General features: G+C 35.3%; 1 protein-coding gene across 2 annotated transcripts in view; it reads left to right on the top strand.

Annotated features, from left to right (window-relative positions):
• Nucleotides 1-19,290, top strand: part of LOC143201271 (protein turtle homolog A) — a 461,942-nt gene that overhangs the window by 50,475 nt on the left and 392,177 nt on the right. The gene's annotated exons all lie outside the window — the stretch shown is intronic.

Here is a 19,290-nt window from a genome sequence, read left to right as displayed (position 1 = left end):
TTTCACGTGTTGATAAAATATTTCTTTTTGAAGGAAAAAAATACGGTTGAAGCAAAAACTTGGCTTGATGCCGAGTTTCTGGGCACTACTTTAGACGTGGTGAAATGAGCAGTGAAGACGGTGAACGCAGCATACGCCCAAAAGAGGTTGTTATCGACGAAAACATTTTAAAAATCCACAAAATGATTTTGAATGACCGTAAATTCAAATTGAATGAAATATCAGACACTCTAAAGATATCAACTGCACTTATACATCATAACATTCACGCATATTTGGATATAAGAAAGCTCTGTGTAAAGTTGGTGCCGCGCGAGCTCACTTTTGACCAAAAATAACGACGAGTTGATGATTCGGAGCAGTGTTTGAAGATGATCAAGCGTAATAAACCCGAGTTTTGGCATCGATATGTGACAATGGATGAAACGTGGCTCCATCATTTCACTACGAAGTCCAATCGACAGTCATCCGGGTGAACTGGGCACGACAAGCCCGCTCCAAAGCGTGGGAAAACGCAACAGTCGGCTGGTAAGGTGATGGCGTCTGTATTTTGGGACGTGCATGGAATTGAAAAAGGAAAGACCATCAACAGCGACTATTACATAGCGTTAGTGGACCGTTTGAAGGACGACATCGCCGGAAAACAGCCGCAATTCAAAAAAAAGAAAGTGCTGCTTCACCAAGATAATACACCGTGTCCCAAGTCAGTGATAACGATGGCAAAAATCCATGAATTGGGCTTCGAATTGCTACCTCATACACCCTATTCTCCAGATCTCCCCCAGCGATCTCAAAAGAATGCTCGCTCGTAAGAAATTATCGTCGAATGAAGAGGTGACCGCCGAAACTAACGCCTATTTTGAAGCAAAGGACAAATCTTTCTACAAAAATGATATCGAAAAATTGGAGGGTCGCTATAATCAGTGTATCACCCTTGAAGAAAATTACGTTGAATAAAAAAACTAATTTTGGCAAAAAATGTGTTTTAGTATGTTAGGCCGGGAACTTTTCAATTGACATGTTAGCAATTACATGTTTTATTAAAATGTGTTATTTTATATGATTGTTATTGTGAAAGTATTATAATGATAACTAATATATTATTTTCTTTATTTCAGGTAAGAAAATCGACTCTAGATTGCCAAGATATGTTTAGGTAAAATTACTGATTCATATTATTGTCGCATATTTTTCATAATATTGAGTGATCTGAAAAGACGTCTTCATAAAACATACTTTCGATATTTACTTTATATATTACTACCTCATATCGACTTCAATTTTTATTTTGATTTAGCCACAGCTGATATACTTCTACAATACAATTTATATAAAATTTAGTCCTTGAGTGTATAACAAAATTTTATTGTTTATTAAGCTATAGGTGTACATAATAACGACAAACGAAGAACTTGATACAAATATCTATTTTTATATTTCTACGCTAATTTCTACGCATACCGATTGATGATCTAATGAATCTAATCTAATCTAATAAAGATAATAAAGATAATAACATTATACGATATACTATACATCAATACATTGTTAATATTTGTGTGAAAACTGGATGTGAATGAAATGGTTAATTAAGCTTCGTTCTGAAGACAATACACATTTGGCTGGTGCTGTACTCAGAAACGTTTGATCTTAAATCAGACGTGTTGCAACAATCCTATTAAGCTGCTAATTTTACATAAGCAGTGATGTTCATACTAATCTTCAAAATTCCTTAAATCAGATGAACATACTGAAAATACTGTGCAGTATTAACAAAAAGCATTATATATTCTCTTCCTAACACTTCAGAATTTATATTTTAATAATATTTAAATAATGTTTATACATGTCACTGCTGAATTTTTTATTAACTGCACCTCACTACATAACACTACACAAGATCAGATGGTTTGATTCTTTTAAGTCTGTGTCCTGTTCTGGTGGTATCCAAAAGTTGCAATACTTCAATATTCTCATGAGAGTCTTTCAACAAGCCCCCTTGCAATTCTCTTGATTTCTTGCTGGCTGTGGGTATCTGAAAGTCTCGATATAGGCAGTCAGGCCTGTAGTATTTGGGTGCGCCCATAATACTTCTCAGGACTTTGTTCTGAAAAATTTGTATTTTGTCTATGTTACTATTTGCAGAACATCCCCATATTTGAACTCTGTATGTCTATATAGGTTTCAGTATTTACTCATATAATAGCAATCTAATATGTACTAATAATTGTGATTTTCTTCCAGTTAACCAATACATTTTCCTATATTTCAATACCAGCTCTTTTCTTTTCTTCTTTATATGTTCCTTCCAGCAAAGTTTTGCATCCATTTTCATTCTGGGATATTTAGCGTTGTTGCTATATGGAATGATAGTATTATTTAATGTTATCGGTGCTTGTACGGTCTGATTGTAGTTGAACTGCACATGCACAGTTTTACTTTACTTAATTTTTATTCTCCAAGCTTGTGTCCAATTATTTATATTGTCACATGCCGGTTGTAATTTTCGTATGACTTCTTCACTATTGTCTCCGACAGCTATAATCGCAGTATCATCGGCAAATGTAGCCATCGTAATATTTCCATTTGTGGTATATCACAAATGTAGAATAGATAAAGCATTTGCCCCAGTTCACTTCCTTGTGGTACACCTGCTTTAGCTTCTTTTATTGTAGAATAAGCTTCTTCTTGTTTAACTCTAAACATTCTAGCTGTAATGTACGATTTTAGTATTTCGGTGTGTTGTTTTGGTAAAATTTACTGTAGTTTATGACCAAGGCCTTCATGCCAAACCTTGTCGAACATTTGTGCTACATCTAAGGATATAGCTGAGCATACTTTTTTTACTTTCGCAGGCTTTTTCAATAACATCTGTTATTCTGTAGACCTGATCAAATGCTTGTTAATAAACCTAAACTAGTGTGTTGGTTTTAGGTTTTTTCTCTCTAGAGAGTCTAGGTATGTACAAAATTTAAATATCTTCGAAACGAAGACCGAGATTATTGGTGTTTCCAACGAAACAATGTCGGACCGAATAAATAATATTTCTGGAATAAATGGAAGAGACGGAATAAATTATCCCATAAGACGTCGACCCACGTACCAATCCGAACGGGAACATCCACTCGTAATATTGTTAATATCGCGAAATCTCAACGGGTCCCGGCGACATTCTTTTCATACCACAACAGCGCTACCGCCCGCTTCCTCCCCCCCTCAACCCCCTAATTGTATCAGCTACGCCCACGCACCTTAAATAATGAATTCCCGACGTCAAAGAAGACTTTCCACCAGCCACCATTCGCGATCTCATAATTTGCTCATTATTTATTTAAAACGCCGCTGCAGATGGGACCCAGAATTTTAGCCAGATATTCTTCTTCTAACCTGGCCCCGGTTCCACGGCCAACTTTTCCATTGCCGCTTTCTCATTTATATGGAAAACAGCTCCAATCTGGTTTGTTTCGCGGGCCGGGAAGTGGCGATAGAGGGCGAGGGGGCGGTTGGAAAGTTGTGCGACTTGTTTTTTCCCTCGCCCATCTTTTTTTTTGTTCCTAACTTTCCGCGTATGTTCCAAATTGGAATAAGTAATAAGCAAGTTATAAAATGTGAAAAATCATGGGAAAAAAATCTATTAGTTTACTTTAAGAACTATTTTATTTAACAGAAGGAAGAGGCGAGTGGTTAAACGGTGATACAGAGCGACATTAAGGGTAAAAACAAGTAAAAATCATAGAAATATAAATTCCTATATATCACTAGTAATACCGTTCAAAATAGATTACCCCTCAGACATTATACGTCAGTGCAGTACTCGATGTATAATGTAATTTTTTATTCTATAAAATGTTTACATTCTATGAAAATAACGGTAAACGACTCGAAAAACTAGTTATATTTTATAGAAAGCTATTAATTTTTGAATTATAAGTGAATGTTGAGTTTTAATAGATTCCCAAGAAAAAGGTATATTATCCAATTCCCTTAAAGTATCAAAATATTTTGAAAGAGCAATAGTAGTACCTTATCAAGCATTCGATTTTATATAACTAGTAATATTTCTATCAACATATCTTCGTATCTAGCAGAGTTACAATAAAACATCTCAAAGAAGATGAACTTCAAACTGATTCATACAATTGTTAATACAATTGTTCTTTGCAAACTACATTTTCATTCTTGATGCGCAAGTTCAAATATTTATTATCTGCAATATTCGGTTAGTTCTTTGTAAAGAAATAAATTTGCTATGAAAACCTGAAATAAATCAGTAGTTAACCCCACTAAAATTCAGAGAAAAATCTTAATAACCTTTAGAATTACATCTGGTACGATGATATACTATGTATCCAGAACCATATCAATTACTAACAGTCCTTAAGCAAGAACAATTTATCTTAGATGTCTAAAGTTAATTTTGAAAATCGATATATCTTGTATCGAGTAAAGAGGACAGACTATTCTCGAATATTGTTAATCTATATTAGGATGATATTTTCGCAAATTTAGAGCTTTTTTCTCTCTACAAAAAATATAAAATATAACTTACGTAATTATATTATTCTTAAATGTTTTGTGCAAATATAGTTTCACCAATACAAGAATAATCGAAAGTAACACAAAGTCAAGCAAGTCCGTTTAGTAATATTTTAACACACTCACTTTCTGTTTTAATATCATCTCAAATGTAAAATATAGGGTTTTGTCTTTTGGTTCAAAATTGCCTGCAGGCATTTTGAGATACAGGGCAGCCAGATTTTGATTTTAGAAATTACGTGTTCTTAGTTGATTTACGTACAATAGAAACCACGAATGATCTAGCGTATCTATCTGGATCTGGCAACGTGTCGGCCAGAGCCTAGTATATTTATTTATATATTTTGTGCACATTGATTTCTTTATTTGGACGTTTTTCGTTTTATTGGAATATATTTATTTGTAGCGCATATTACAAAACAATATTGGACCTAAAAATTCTTCCTCGATATAAGATTTAACCGTGTTAAATTTCACGCCTCCAGGTGTAATCGTTTTCCTCAAATAGAGAGGCAAAATTTTCGCCAAGCCGATTAATATATAGATAGATACTGCAAGCCTGCTGCAGCGTTTTAGTTGGCCATGGAAAACAAAACCGACGTCAATAACGTGTCAGATCCGAAGCCAACTAGACGGCGATCCGTACGTTCGCTCATCGCCGACATCGCTCATCTGTTGCACTACATATATACAACACGACGAGCACCAACCGATAGAGCGCCACCATTCCGATATTATTTTTATTGCCGGCTGCCACGGATATCACGGCGAAATTTGCGTAATCCCTCGCTTCCGGCCCAGATATAGATAGGATGAGAGAGAGAGAGAGGGGGAGATAAGGCGAGAAGGAGACGCCTCCCGATATAATTCCGCGTCTAATTCCGCGGTGCCTCCGGAGAGGCGCCACACCTATTTTGCATTTTTGCATCGTTCGTAATCTTGCGCGATTAAGTGCTTAAGGGTGGGTGGTTGCGGTGGTAAGGGGGAGGGGGCTGTGTTGCGATGGTAAAGTCGAACTTCGATCGGTCGAGATTTGAATAATATTTTGGGAGGCGGCGGGGTTTTTGGTTGGGGGGCCGAGGGGGAGTGGAAGCTATGGAACGTATCGCCCTGACTGTTACTGGGGATTTTATTACATATTCATAAGGAAAACCGAGCTTGTTTTATCTTTTTTTGTTCGTGTCGGCCGGTAGGGGAGTTTACGGAAAGATTTCGGCACTTCCAACAGGGACACGGGTGTTTAGTTTGGTTGTATTGTCGTACTTTTCTTATCATGGATTCCTGGAGCTTAAAATTACACTAAAAATGGAAATATTTTCGTCACTAGTGGACACTATATTTTATATCACATAACCAGTTTATTTATACCATAGTTTTTTCTACTCTGTGATACCCTTTGTACCCTGTGAAGTCATCTATTTTCTATCCTGATAAAATCGTGGCCCTTGTTCTTCATCTACATCTTGTAAGTTTCCATGACAAATGTCAACATAGTTGTGCAAGAAGTAACCTCCTGTCCAAGTCTCTTTTTTTCTTTGAAATTAAATTACTATTACTGAATATCTACCATAAGCCTTCATCTCATTTTAACCTTAGTCACATTTTTCTAAGTTGTATTCAAGCCTATATTTTTCTTTGAAATTTAACGAATATAAGACTCTAGATTCTGATGATATAAAAACATTGACATCTTTATGTAAAGCTTTTAGAATTTGGTTCATTAAACCCAACTGTATGTGTAGTGGTAAAGGTGGAGTCTGTTAAGGTTTAATGTAAAATATTCTCTTTGGTAGATGTCGAAACTTTCTTATTATGAGCTATTCCATACTTTTCTCTATTATCGCACTCAAGTATAAGATATGTAAACTTTCTAGATCCCTTTTGACGACCCAAAAACATAAGATAATTCTTAAATTTCCACACCTCTGTAGAATTATATTAACAGTTTCGTAAGTCTCCTTCATATAAATACAGCTTTTGAACTTGTTAATATTCATGTCACCTTAAAAGTATACTTTTTGACGTGTAACGTAGATCCCGGGTAACCCAGTACATCACAGCCGAAATATTTTATCCATTTAAAGATACGTCTCCTGTTTATCTGAGGAATAACCCAAATATTGATATCAAAACTGTACAGTTAGTGTACGACTTAAACAAAAAATTTGACCGAAATGCCCCACCAAATATACTCAGCTAATTATAGTACCATATATTATCCAGTATTCGATATATTCACCAAACTTGCCTCCATCCGATAACCATTTGTTCCAGTTAATGCACCAGGTCTTATTAGTAGAGAAACAGTTGAGAATACAACATTCGTATGTTAGATGGCTATCTAAGCCATGACGAAAAACCACAGATAACAATGGTCAATACTTCCAAGATTAAGAGCGTTGTCTATTTTTGATACGAACTAAATTTTCTGAAAAATAAAGTTATCTAATTATTGATGTTAATATTTAATAATTCGAATTACTAAAAAACAGTCAGATAACCTACTCTTCTTTATATAAACAATTACAAACAACCATCCTCTTGATGATTGATAATCTTGATTGTAACGGGAACAGTAAAACAGCTATATCTGTATCTAATATAATGAATAATATTATAGTTTTCATAATATGAATAAATAACTATATACAAATTATTGTCTCTATAGAGTCATTAAGTAAAATTAATTACAGTTACTATACAAGATAGAGAAATTGTAATTTAAGAGCACCGTGAAAAGGACTGCTTAGTTAATTAGTTATTTTGTGAGAACTTTCCTAATTTTTTTTCATTAAGACCAGTATTTAACAATTCTAAGACTTTCTATATTATTTTGAATAAAATTTAGTACATGACTTGAATATGGGTTGCTCTTTCAAGAGCTGTCAAAACATTTAATCGTGACAATCACCGGAATCCTTTATTCTATATTTTTTCCATATAAGAATCAATATTTCAGTCTGTGTAAAAAGAGACATAAGTCACTACTCATAATATAATCAATAAATTATGGTATAAAATTGAAAAATGTCTATAGAAAATAATATTCTGTAGTCCACTAGAGCAAAAAATAAAATTAATGAAGTCTTCTGGTAATTAATAGTCTTCATTATTTTCCCCCCTTTATTCGAGAAATTATTTTCCATTATTTAATCCAGTTAGTTCTCACAAATATATACCATACAATATTTTATGTTATATAAAAAAAAGACAACATAATTGCTTTTCAGTCATCTAAAGCACTAACAGCAACAGAGAAAAAAACTGTTTCTATTAATAAATCCCTTTGGAGCGGCATAATTAAATATCCTCATAGTTTTTCCTATCAGAATTGTTGCCTTCAACTTTTAAATAAGCTTTGCTATTATTTGTTCTGCAACTGTAGCAAAAAAACGTTTCTTTTTACCCGTACAATATTTAATTAACTTTTAATTAGATAGCGTCTCGATGAAGAAATGGTTGGTATTTGCTGGAAAATTGTTTTGCTTTTTTTGTCTGTTATTTTTATTATTCGGACAGCGATTCATAGAAACGTTGCTTGTTTGTTTCGACGGCAGCTATGTAATATTTTATTTAGGAAAATTGTGTTTTTTATTTTCATTTAATATCGGTGAAATTGCTTATGTATTATTTAGTAACGTTATGTAGTAAAAGGTGGATTTTATTGAGCCTTTATTTCATCAAGTGATTGGTTTGTTGAACTGAAATTGGTCTGAAATATATCGTCAAACACTTCTTGTAGTTATTGAGGTTAATTTCACTTTTTGCACTTGGTATAGTATTTCAATAATCAATTAGTTCCACATGGCAAAAAGAGATTTAACTTTACAGGTAATTTTGGAGAAATATTTTGCAACGTCCGATATCTAGATGGCACTACAATCGCCTTTGCGATATATTTTATGGGTTTAATGTGAATGATTTTGAAGGTAAATGTGATTTCGATACAAAAATATTTTTTAGCAAAGTCGATCAGGGTTTCAGTAATGTCAAATTGTATTGCCCTTTAAAATGATGATTATTTCAAGTAGCCTCCTTTCTTTAAGGGGTTATTCAAATAAAATCTTGACAATACATCTGGACTGAAGTTATAGAGGCAAGTAATTAATGGTAAGAATGAGTAGAAAGGGGGATACTGGCTGAATGAATACAAACTTTACCATTATCTTTTGGAGTTTCTTCAAATGTCGATGATACTTGCTTCGAATACCCTAGTTGTAAGCCTGGAACGATGAAAATAGGCACTATAAATAAAATAAGACAATTTAGAAATTAATGGTATCAATTATGAACAGAAATGTGACTGACTGACAATTTACCTTCTATATCATTTTGAGTGTGATCCACTTCGTTTTGTATATATTCTGGGCTCGTGGTATTATTTTCATCATCACTAAATTGTTCATAAGTACTTAAAGGAAAGTTTAAATGTGTGACAAAAAGGTCTATGACATACGCTGTAAGGATCATAAATCTGTTTCATGGCTAACCCAACCAGTTTAGGTTTTTTAATGTTTTCTACTCATTTCTTAAAGATCACACGGTATATTTGTAACAGAAAACGATGATATATTTCCTCACTATCTATGCATCCAGGGACACAACACTTACTAGAACGAGAATGCATTTCAACTACCGACTTGTATATACTAATAAATTATTTTATATAATAATTATTTAATAATATATACGTTATAGAAATCTAACCAGACTGTTCTCTATATAGGGCACATTGAAAATTGCGTACAACTTAAACAAACCATAGAACGACATGAACCAATCAGATCCCGTCGCGGATCTTAGCATAGCGAATAAAACAAGTAATATGTTAAAGGTAGCAACATCTACATGTTGGACGTCGCGAAACATTTCGCCAAAATTCTCTATGACTATAATTTATCAATTAGTTTTTTTAAGATATTTTCTAAAGTTTATGCATAATATTTTTTTACATGATACTCATTTTCTCTTATTTTGAAAAATATACTTTCTTGACTAAAATAATGATCAGTAAACTTTACTAAAGTGTAACTTCGAATAGAAACCGATAAATATCTCACCCTATAGATACACAAATCGATCAATAAGATAAACTAGGTTAGTAAATCAATGTTTATACATACGATCGGATGGAACATCGTCAGCCGCCGTGACGTAGACGAATAACCTCGAAGAAAAAATGGGCCTCGACCTTTCCGCTATCGCCCCAAACGGAGAAATAGCTGTCGATCGCAGCGCCGACATAAATCCCCATTTATCCCGTTGAATAAGTTATCCAACAGCTGATTTACATAATATTTCAACCCGGGGCCCTCGTGCCTATTTCATAGTTCGTTGGTTCGGATCCGAGAACGTCGAAGAGCTGGTACACGGCCTCGTCCGACGCCGCCGCCCCCCCTTCCTCCCGACGCGCGTCCTCGCTCCACTAACCCCGACCCTGCGAGGAGAGACTAATATCTCGGCGGATGGATGAGGCCCACAGACCAGTCTAAATTCATTAGTGGATGACGGGCCATCGGTCCATCTTTGTAACATTCCGAACGGTTCGATTTGTTTGGCTTGAATGGCCGAGCCGAAAGACCTTGAAGACGGTAAGGCCAGGAACATGTTCATTTAGTTATTAGCTCTGTTATTCACGCGGCTTTACCCATGCGGGTTCATCCCAAAGACGTCTTCAATATTTCAACAAACACGCTACTAAATCCTTGTGCAAATTGTGGTTTTTGTTATTTTTGAAAGAGAAACTGTAAAAATTTCATTAATATTCTCTGTTATTCTAAGAACTATTTTATGTGTTTATTAATCAGGTCGAACGGTTGTTGTAAATGTTTTAATCTGACATCGCGAACATTTAATCGTTTGGCGAGTGCATAGATTTGCACTGCACTGACATTCTTTCAGAGCACTTTACACTGGTACTTAAGATCACATTCGTACTAATTTCCAGAGGGATATCGCGCTGAATTACGTTGTTTCTGATATAATATGGGGCGTCAGCTATGGCACGAAGAGCTTTGTTTTGGAATCTTTGAAGAATGGCTGTTGTTCCTAAATTTGCTAGTAGTACCTCACAGTTCAATATCGTACGTCCGTATGGGTCTAAGAATTGGCTTATAGAGCAAGATCTTATAACTCGAAGATGATTTGGATTTACGCCCTATGAGCCAATATATCTGGTTCAGTTTAAGCCCAATTTTTTAAGCTTACTAGTATATGTTTTGTTCAATTTTCTACTTGTGGAAGTTCGTGATTATGAAGATTTTAAGTCCTTCTATGCAAGATGAATGTCAAGTGATTGGACTTTGTCTCATTCGTCTTGATACGCCATGTTTTCTACCACAAATGAATTTTGTTAAGATGAAATGGGACGTTTTTTGCAGCTAATACTGGATCCTCCTGAGATGTTAGAATCGCCATATCGTCAGCCTGTCTTAGTTTTTAGTGTATTAATGTTTATGTATTGACACTGCATTTTCTCTATTAAATTCACCTCAATACACTATGTTACAACATATCAAAGGGTTTAATTATTTTCAGTCTGTGTCCAGCTATGGTGTTATCCAAGAGTTATATTACTTTTACATTGACATGAGAATGGAGTCTGTCCTCATATCTTCTTGCAGTTATTATGATTTCCTGAGTCATAGTCGAATTCTGAAGGTAATCGGTCGTATTGTATATGGGTACACCTACTATATTTCTTAAAATTTTGTTCTGGAAAACTTGTATTGTATTAATATTACTTTTTGGGGAGTATCCCCATAATTGAATTCGATATGTCCATATAAATTTCTACACTTTGTATAGTAGCAGTTTATTTTGTACTGATAATTGTAATAATTTATCTATTACATTTTCCTACATTTTAACTTCAATTCTTTCAAGAGGATTTTTTCAAATACCTTAGATATTACTGGTAGCAAAGAGATAGGTCTAAAGGCTTTTATTTCACTTGATGATATTCCAGGTTTTGCAATCATAATAATTTGAATCATCTTCCCAACATCTGGGACATGTTCCTATTTCAAAGGATATTTTGGCCCTCTAAAGTCTCTTTTATAATTTTTTCTGGGAGACATCGTTTTCAATTAAAATTTATGACCGTGATTTTTCTATTATTGTAAAAATAAAGTGAGATTTAAGATTTGTGATTACACATTTTTGTGATTAGAGAAGAAAATAACAATATCCCCAGAAAAGTTAAGGTTTTAATGAACATATTTAAATTGCTCTCTCCCCGATTGATCCCCAATTGCAGCTTTACTACAATGCAGCAACCAATATTCGTTTTTAGCCTGCAATTCTTCATCGAGTTATCTAGGTTTTCTCAGCCTTAAAGGTGATGATTCAAATCTTTAATAAGTGTTTCATATTTACCAGTCTGATTCCTGTTAAAAAAACGAAGCGAAACAAAGAATGAACGTGATTCTAATCAGCCGAAACCCATCCCCTTTAAGTTCTCCCACCGAACAGACGTAATACTCACCAACACCTCTGTTATCTGCAAAAATAACGCGGCATTACTCAAGTTTTATTCTAATCTAACGTCGATACAACCCCTTAAACGTTGACGATGGCGCGTTCTCATTCTCCGAATGCTGTCTCGCCGAGCGACCTGCAATTCTTCATCGAGTTATCTAGGTTTTCTCAGCCTTAAAGGTGATGATTCAAATCTTTAATACATTTTTCATATTTACCAGTCTGATTCCTGTTAAAAAAACGCGAAACAAAGAATATCTGGGTGATTCTGATCGGCCGAACCCCATCTCCTTTGATTTCCCCACCGAACAGACGTAATACTCACCGACACCTCTGTTATCTGCAACAATAACGCGGCATTATTCAAGTTTTATTCTAATCTAACGTCGATACAACCCCTTAAACGTTGACGATGGCGCGTTCTCATTCTTCGAATGCCGTCTCGCGGAGCGATTCATAACGACACCATCAATGCCCCGCCGAAAAACAACTTTAAACACTCGACGCCACCATTAGCCGGCGAAGAGGCGTTCGCTCGCACTGACGACACCCGCCATTTCCTGTCATTTTTCGTCGGTGGGAACCTTTTACGGCCGCCCGTTCGGAAGGGGGGTGCGGCGACAGAGGGGATGACGAGGATAAAACCAACCAATCTCCACGGCTCCCGAGTAAACATATTGTGCTCCGCTGAGTGGTTTGTGATGGCCTGCGATTCTTCTTGGGACAAGTATCGGGTAGATAATCGATTAATTAAACGATAAAATTATGTTAGGACTCCATCCGTGGAAAGAAGGTGCATTTTATTTACACACACAGTTATGATAATATACAGTACGTTCAAAATAACAGTGATATCACGTCATCAAAATGTATGACGTCACAACGTCGCAATGTTGTCGCATCAACTTTGACTTTTGATTTATTCTGTATGTACTTAAAATAGTGAAACAAAAATAATGTTATCAAATATAATTAGTGTTAACATCATAGTGTATCTGAGGCCTATATTATCGAAGGATTTACGCTACAGTTAATTATACAGCCATAATAGTTTGCAGGTTAGGGATCTCCCTGTACCTTATTTTTATATCACGTATCCTTATCAAGCAATTTTTATACGAGAATATTTCTCTTGTTTTTTTCTGCTTACATTATTCTTGCAAAATTCTACCCATCTCCTCTGTATCTTCTTATTTATTCACTCCATTTCCCTTATTGAATTTCCCATCGATAAATAAGTTAGTGTCCATTCTTTCTTCATATATTCCAATTAAATGCTAATATATATTCGGAACAGTTACACACATATCTATCTACACAAATCTTATAGTGAAATCATTGTTCCAGTTAATTACTAAATTGTTAATTTCAAATGTGTCACTTGTTTACGATTACACCCTTTGTAGATTTCTGGGCTGCTTGGCTTTTAACTATCAGTTATTTTTATAATAAATAAGTAGTGTTATTCAAGATTATAGCCATTTTAACAAAGTAAAACTTAGACAGTATTTTATAAAATCTTCCTTTAAATAATTAGATAACTCGACAGGCTGAATTATTCTTCAGGGGAACTCTTCAGAGATTCTTCTCATCTTTAGATCTCACTGAGTTTTTTGAGGGGTGCTGGATTTAGTCAATATAGTGTAGTTCCAGTTGCATATTCAACTTATTTAAGCATGTGAAAATGTCCACAAGGCAAGCCAAATTCATCTGACGTGCAGGACTAGTAAACACGAATCTGTGTTTTAAATTGAAACCTCAATAACAGGTCAATTGAAAAGTCCCCGAGGCCTGACACATAGATGGCGCTACTAGAATTAAATACCTATGTTTTTTAGTTAGCCCTAACCCTTGCAAGATGCGTATATAAATTTGACAGCCATCGGATCATTAGTTTGTAAAATAAAACATTTTGAGTGAAGCAATTTTTGTTATTGTGAAAATTAAACGAATTTCGCGTGCTGATAAAATAGTGCTTTTTGAAACCTGGCCTGATGCGAAGTTTTCGGACACTGCCCCAGGAAAATCAACCATCAAAGATTGGTATGCTAAGTTTAGACGCGGTGAAATGAGCACTGAAGACGGTGAACGCAGTGGACGCTCAAAAGAGGTTGTTACTGTCGAAAACATTAAAAAATCCACAAAACGATTTTGAATGACCGTAAATTGAAATTGAATAAAATCGCAGACACTCTAAAGATATCAACTGAACGTATTTGGGTATGAGAAAGATCTGTGCAAAGTAGGTGTCGCGCGAGCTCACTTTTGATCAAAAACAACGACGAGTTGATGATTCAGAGTAGTGTTTGAAGATGATAAAGATGAAGAAACCGGAGTTTTTGCATCGATATGTGATAATGGATGAAGCATGGCTCCATCATTTCACTTCAAGGTCAATCGACAGTCATCCGAGTGGAATGCACACGATGAACCCGCTCCAAAGCATGGAAAAACGCAACAGTCGGCTGGCAAGTTTATGGCGTCTGTATTTTGGGATTTGCATGGAATAATTTTCATTGACTAGCATGAAAAAGGAAAGACCATCAACAGCGACTATTATATTGCGTTATTGGACCGCTTGAAGGACAAAATCGCCGAAAACGGCCGCATTTGAAGAAAAAGAAAATGCTGCTTTACCAAGACAATACACCGTGTCACAAGTCAGTGAAAACGATGGCAAAAATCCATGAATTGGGCTTCGAATTGCTTTCTCATCCACCGTATTCTCCATATCTGGTCTCGAGCGACTATTTCCAGTTCTCAGATCACAAAAGAATGCTCGCTGGGAAGAAATTTTTTGTAGAATGAAGAGGTAATCGCCGAAACTGAGGCCTATTTTCAAGCAAAGGACAAAACGTACTACAAAAATGGCATCGAAAAACTAATTTTGCCAAAAAATGTGTTTTACTATGGAAGACCGGGGACTTTTCCGTTGACCTGTTAGAGCATTTACACATCAGAAAATATCTCCATCAGCATTTATCTCCTTTCTATTTTACATGATATATCACCTAATTTAAATTATCCTTTAAACCAGTACTCTTGATGGCCCTAAATAGTATTTATGACGTAATTAAGATACCGTTCCGGATAAAATACCTTCGAACATTAATTTATTATCGGAGAGCGCCGCGAAAATCACCGGGAACAACAAAAACAAACGAAAACAAAAGAAAACGCGAACGGTATCGGCGTTAACAATATCGGGCCGACGGAGGAGACGCCAATAGGTCGAATATTGAATATCAAATTGAAGAAACGTGATAGCTCGACGGGAACGGAGGCCCTCTCTAATTCGGTTCGACGAGGAGAAACTATTGCCGAAGCGATCGACGTGCAATCTTCTGGAAACGTGATAGCGTCTTATCAAACATCCCATTATTGCAAGAAATTAGTTTCTATTTCAATTTGAATCTTATTACGTGGCGCGCACATTGTACAAAGCACATTAAGGGACCACGGGGCGCGGGGTCGGAGGTGTTTGGGGGGGAGGGAGGCGTCGGAATCGATTTGTTTGTCGGAATTCCACGAATCGATTAGGCCGAATAATAAATTTATGTTCGCTCCTTGCAGATTGCAGTTTATTTGAATATCAGGCATCTAACAATCCTAATAAAAAAATAATTTATTAAGAATGAGTGTCCAATCCAGCGTCCTCCAATATCTTCACCTTTTTTCTTCGCCATTCTTTCTTTTATCTATGTGGAAATAACCCAACCAGAATAACTTCTGGCACATGTTCACTAATACATTCGTCACCATATTTCTTCCGTTTCTATTATGCTTTTATACTCTGGAGTTGTAAGTTTTCTTTGTTAATTACAAACGCATAAAGCAACACTTCCCGCAAATAACACTTGTAGGACTTATGCAGATAATTACGATTACTCACTCTAATAAAAAAAAATACAGCTACTAAGATTACACGGTTTGGTTCTCCTGAATCTGCGTCCTAGTTCAGTGTTAACCAAGATTTGCAGTAGAAAGAGCGCAGGATTTTCTGTCTCATTGCGAATATCTTAATTTTCTTCATAACTGTTGGAATTTCAATCATAGCGTAAGTAATTGTTCCTACAACAATCAGGATTTTATTCTGAAGTAATTGTATTGTATTCTAAATGTCTAGTCTTATTCAGTTCTCCACGTTAATTAATATTACTAACAAAATACTTTTGTATAATCTGCATAATTGGACTTAATTGAGTGAAATATTTCAAAATTATCATACAAAAATTATATAATATAGTCTCTAGTAGTTATACAATTAGGTATTTTTAACTACCAATCTATATGATTCTGGTTAAATCAATAGTTCATAACGTCACTGCTAAAAAAAGCTTTTAAAACTTATCTATATTATTCCCTACAAGAAATTGTACGTAATCTTAAATGACTCTTCATAGGTCAATGTTAAATATCCTGTCAAGTTTCTTGAATTTCTACAGTCTAATTTTTCACCGATAGTATATTGTTCTTATTTTCTCAGTGTTTTAATTCCTACTTTTTTCCGGTTTCTTCCATGTGTCGGCAAGAGTTTAAAATAATCATTCACACTCAAACCAATCTTATCCATAACTTCAAACATATTTAATGTGGTATGAAATAAAATTAGTACTAATGAGTTTTGGATTTTAAAGAGGCGTTAGTTGGATATAACTTTGGTGATGGTTTAGCTGTGGGTTCATCGTCCTTGACAGTGTTGCTATTTTGAAATGGTGTGTGTTAATCATTACCTAGAAATCTTCGGAAATGTTCTTTTATGCCTGGTTTACACATAGAAATTAGATTTAAATATGGAATAATATCAGTGAATTTTCAACATTACCATAAGGTAATTCATTTCTGACATTGGGTAGTGGTGGATCAATAACCTAAGTTACTCATATTCTGATCATGGATGGTGGTAACACTCTCTGTCTCACGCTTATGTCCACTAGAACGTCTCCATGACCCGAATCAACATATTTCTTTGTCTGAGCACCTATATAATAGAACACCAAATAAATTTAATAACACAAGTGAACATATATTAAAAAAACCAGCCCTGCTTTCGAATTTTGCTTCTAGAGCAACATTTTATCATTCAGATTTAAAAAAATAAATTACTGGATTCTTTTCTTGATTTAAAAATGTATTCAAATTCCAAATCTTACTTTCTATATTATTTCTTCGTTACTATGAAGTATGTTAGTACTTATTCTATTCCGCATCCGCAAAGAACAATAACATTTTTTATAAACAAAACATTTCGTGTATTATTTTATTATAAATTATTTCAATATTAAAAAGATATTCCACAAAAACTATTCCGTCAATGAGATCAAGTCTTTACCGAGTCCCGTAAATTGGCAACTCAATCTCAAATAAAACAATATATTATGGAGACACGTGCGTATCCCCTAGCAGTACAAATGAGCCTAATACGAACGGATTCCTGACTTTTTTTCGTTATCTACTACACGTGCACTACCTCATAAGTATTTCATTAGGACTAATAGGACTAACCAGAACTTACACTAATTATTTTGCGCCCTAATATAGTCGTGCTATAAAATGTAAGGAAATCTGTTTATACTTAAATTTCTTTATAATTACGGTTTCTCCTTTTATAGTGTCACTGTAATGTCTATTTTTCTATAAATAGAAAAAGCTCCTTCGGCCATTTGCCTCGACCGAAATAATGAGTTCAGAAATAGACAGTCCGGGAGAATTTAAACAAAACTGATTTTACTTCAAAGTTTATCCTTCTATAAATCCTTCTGTGATCGGATTACGAATATTTGTGGTCAGATATAAAAGGCGCCTTCGCCATTTTTAAATAAAATTGCGATAAAATGATCTGCCATCAGCTAGATGCCGGTACGTCTTCGGCTGGTGCAATTTTGCCCGATTCGCTCGCCGACACGTCTCGCGAAGTTATTTGGGCGAAAGCCGGGCCGACGCGTTCGAGAAATTGAAAGTCAACACTTAAGCTAGAACAATGGTGTCTCTTGGCGGTGATACGTTTCGAACTTTTATTGGAAACTTATCAGTGCGGGGTTTTGGACGCGAGCAGTGTGGAACAAAAACAACGGCTCTCCCGCTTCGTTCTTCTTGTTTTTTTTTTCTCTTCTCCTCTATTTTCTTTCCGGTTTGGTGGTGGTAAACGGAGCGATATATATTATTTGGAGAAAATAGGGAATATATTGTGGGGTTGGTTCTCTAGAGGGTATTTAGTGAAATTATTTTTCGTCGTATTAGAGCTGCAGCTTTGGCAGCTTCGAGCATCTAGGACACATATTACTATTATTTTCACACTAAATGTGCGAAATTAATTTCTAAAGATTTCTAATTATTCTACATCTTTATATTTCCTACTATTATTTGCAAGTTTCTGCTTTTATATGTTCGTAAAATCTAGTAATGATAATTTTTTCTAAAAATTAAAAAACCAAGGCGAAGGCGCGCCATTTGCCTTGATCGGGACAACTCATCCGATAAATTGAAAGTTCAAGAGAATCTGGCCAAAACTAATGTTTCTCCACAGTTTACTCTTTGATAAAAGCTTCTAATTTACAGACAATGTTTTTATGTTGGTTTGGTTAACGTACAAAAGCGCATTTTCTATTTTTTAAATAAAATAACTTAAAATATTTAGTTTCATGTAAATTCTTATAGATTTTTATTGCTAGGCCTATTATAATACCTAGTTACTATACGTGAATGTACTTTTCTGTGTATAGAGGAGAAGGCGAATATTTTTTGGTTAATGGAAAAATCGCCTTCACCATTTCTTTAATATAAAAATAAGGTTATTTGATTTCACGCAAATGTAATAGTTTTGCAATACTGGGCCTACTACAATACTCGGTTTCTATATGTGAATGTAGAATTCGGTGTATAAAGGAGGAGACGCCATAAAATTAAGTGCTATTTTTATGATATTTCGGTGTCCGCTCAACAACGGTAGTAATCGTCCCGCGTCGTAACGTTAGAGCCCCGACATAAATCCTCGCCGAAGATCTCGGTCATTAGTCGGCCATTTCTAATGGAAAATATCGTTGATGGCGAGCTGAGGACCGCCCCGAAAGAGACCGATATTGAGAAAAACGACACTCGAAGAGGTCCAGATTACCGTGAGATATACGCGGGACGAGATGCACATAAATCGCGGTTAAGAATCGGAGTGGAACCGGGGGCCGTCCCACTCGACGCCGGCTTCCCCTACCCTCCCGTCCCTGTCCGCGTCGCCGATTCTTCGCCGGAAATGGGAAAGTTTCTTTCTCTCCGTTTGAC

The sequence above is a fragment of the Rhynchophorus ferrugineus genome, unplaced genomic scaffold (assembly GCF_030347505.1).
Source record: "Rhynchophorus ferrugineus isolate W39M unplaced genomic scaffold, kcgeb_rfMv2 rfM8, whole genome shotgun sequence".
NCBI classification, from domain to species: domain Eukaryota; kingdom Metazoa; phylum Arthropoda; class Insecta; order Coleoptera; family Curculionidae; genus Rhynchophorus; species Rhynchophorus ferrugineus.
This window is presented reverse-complemented; position numbering and strand designations above follow the sequence as displayed.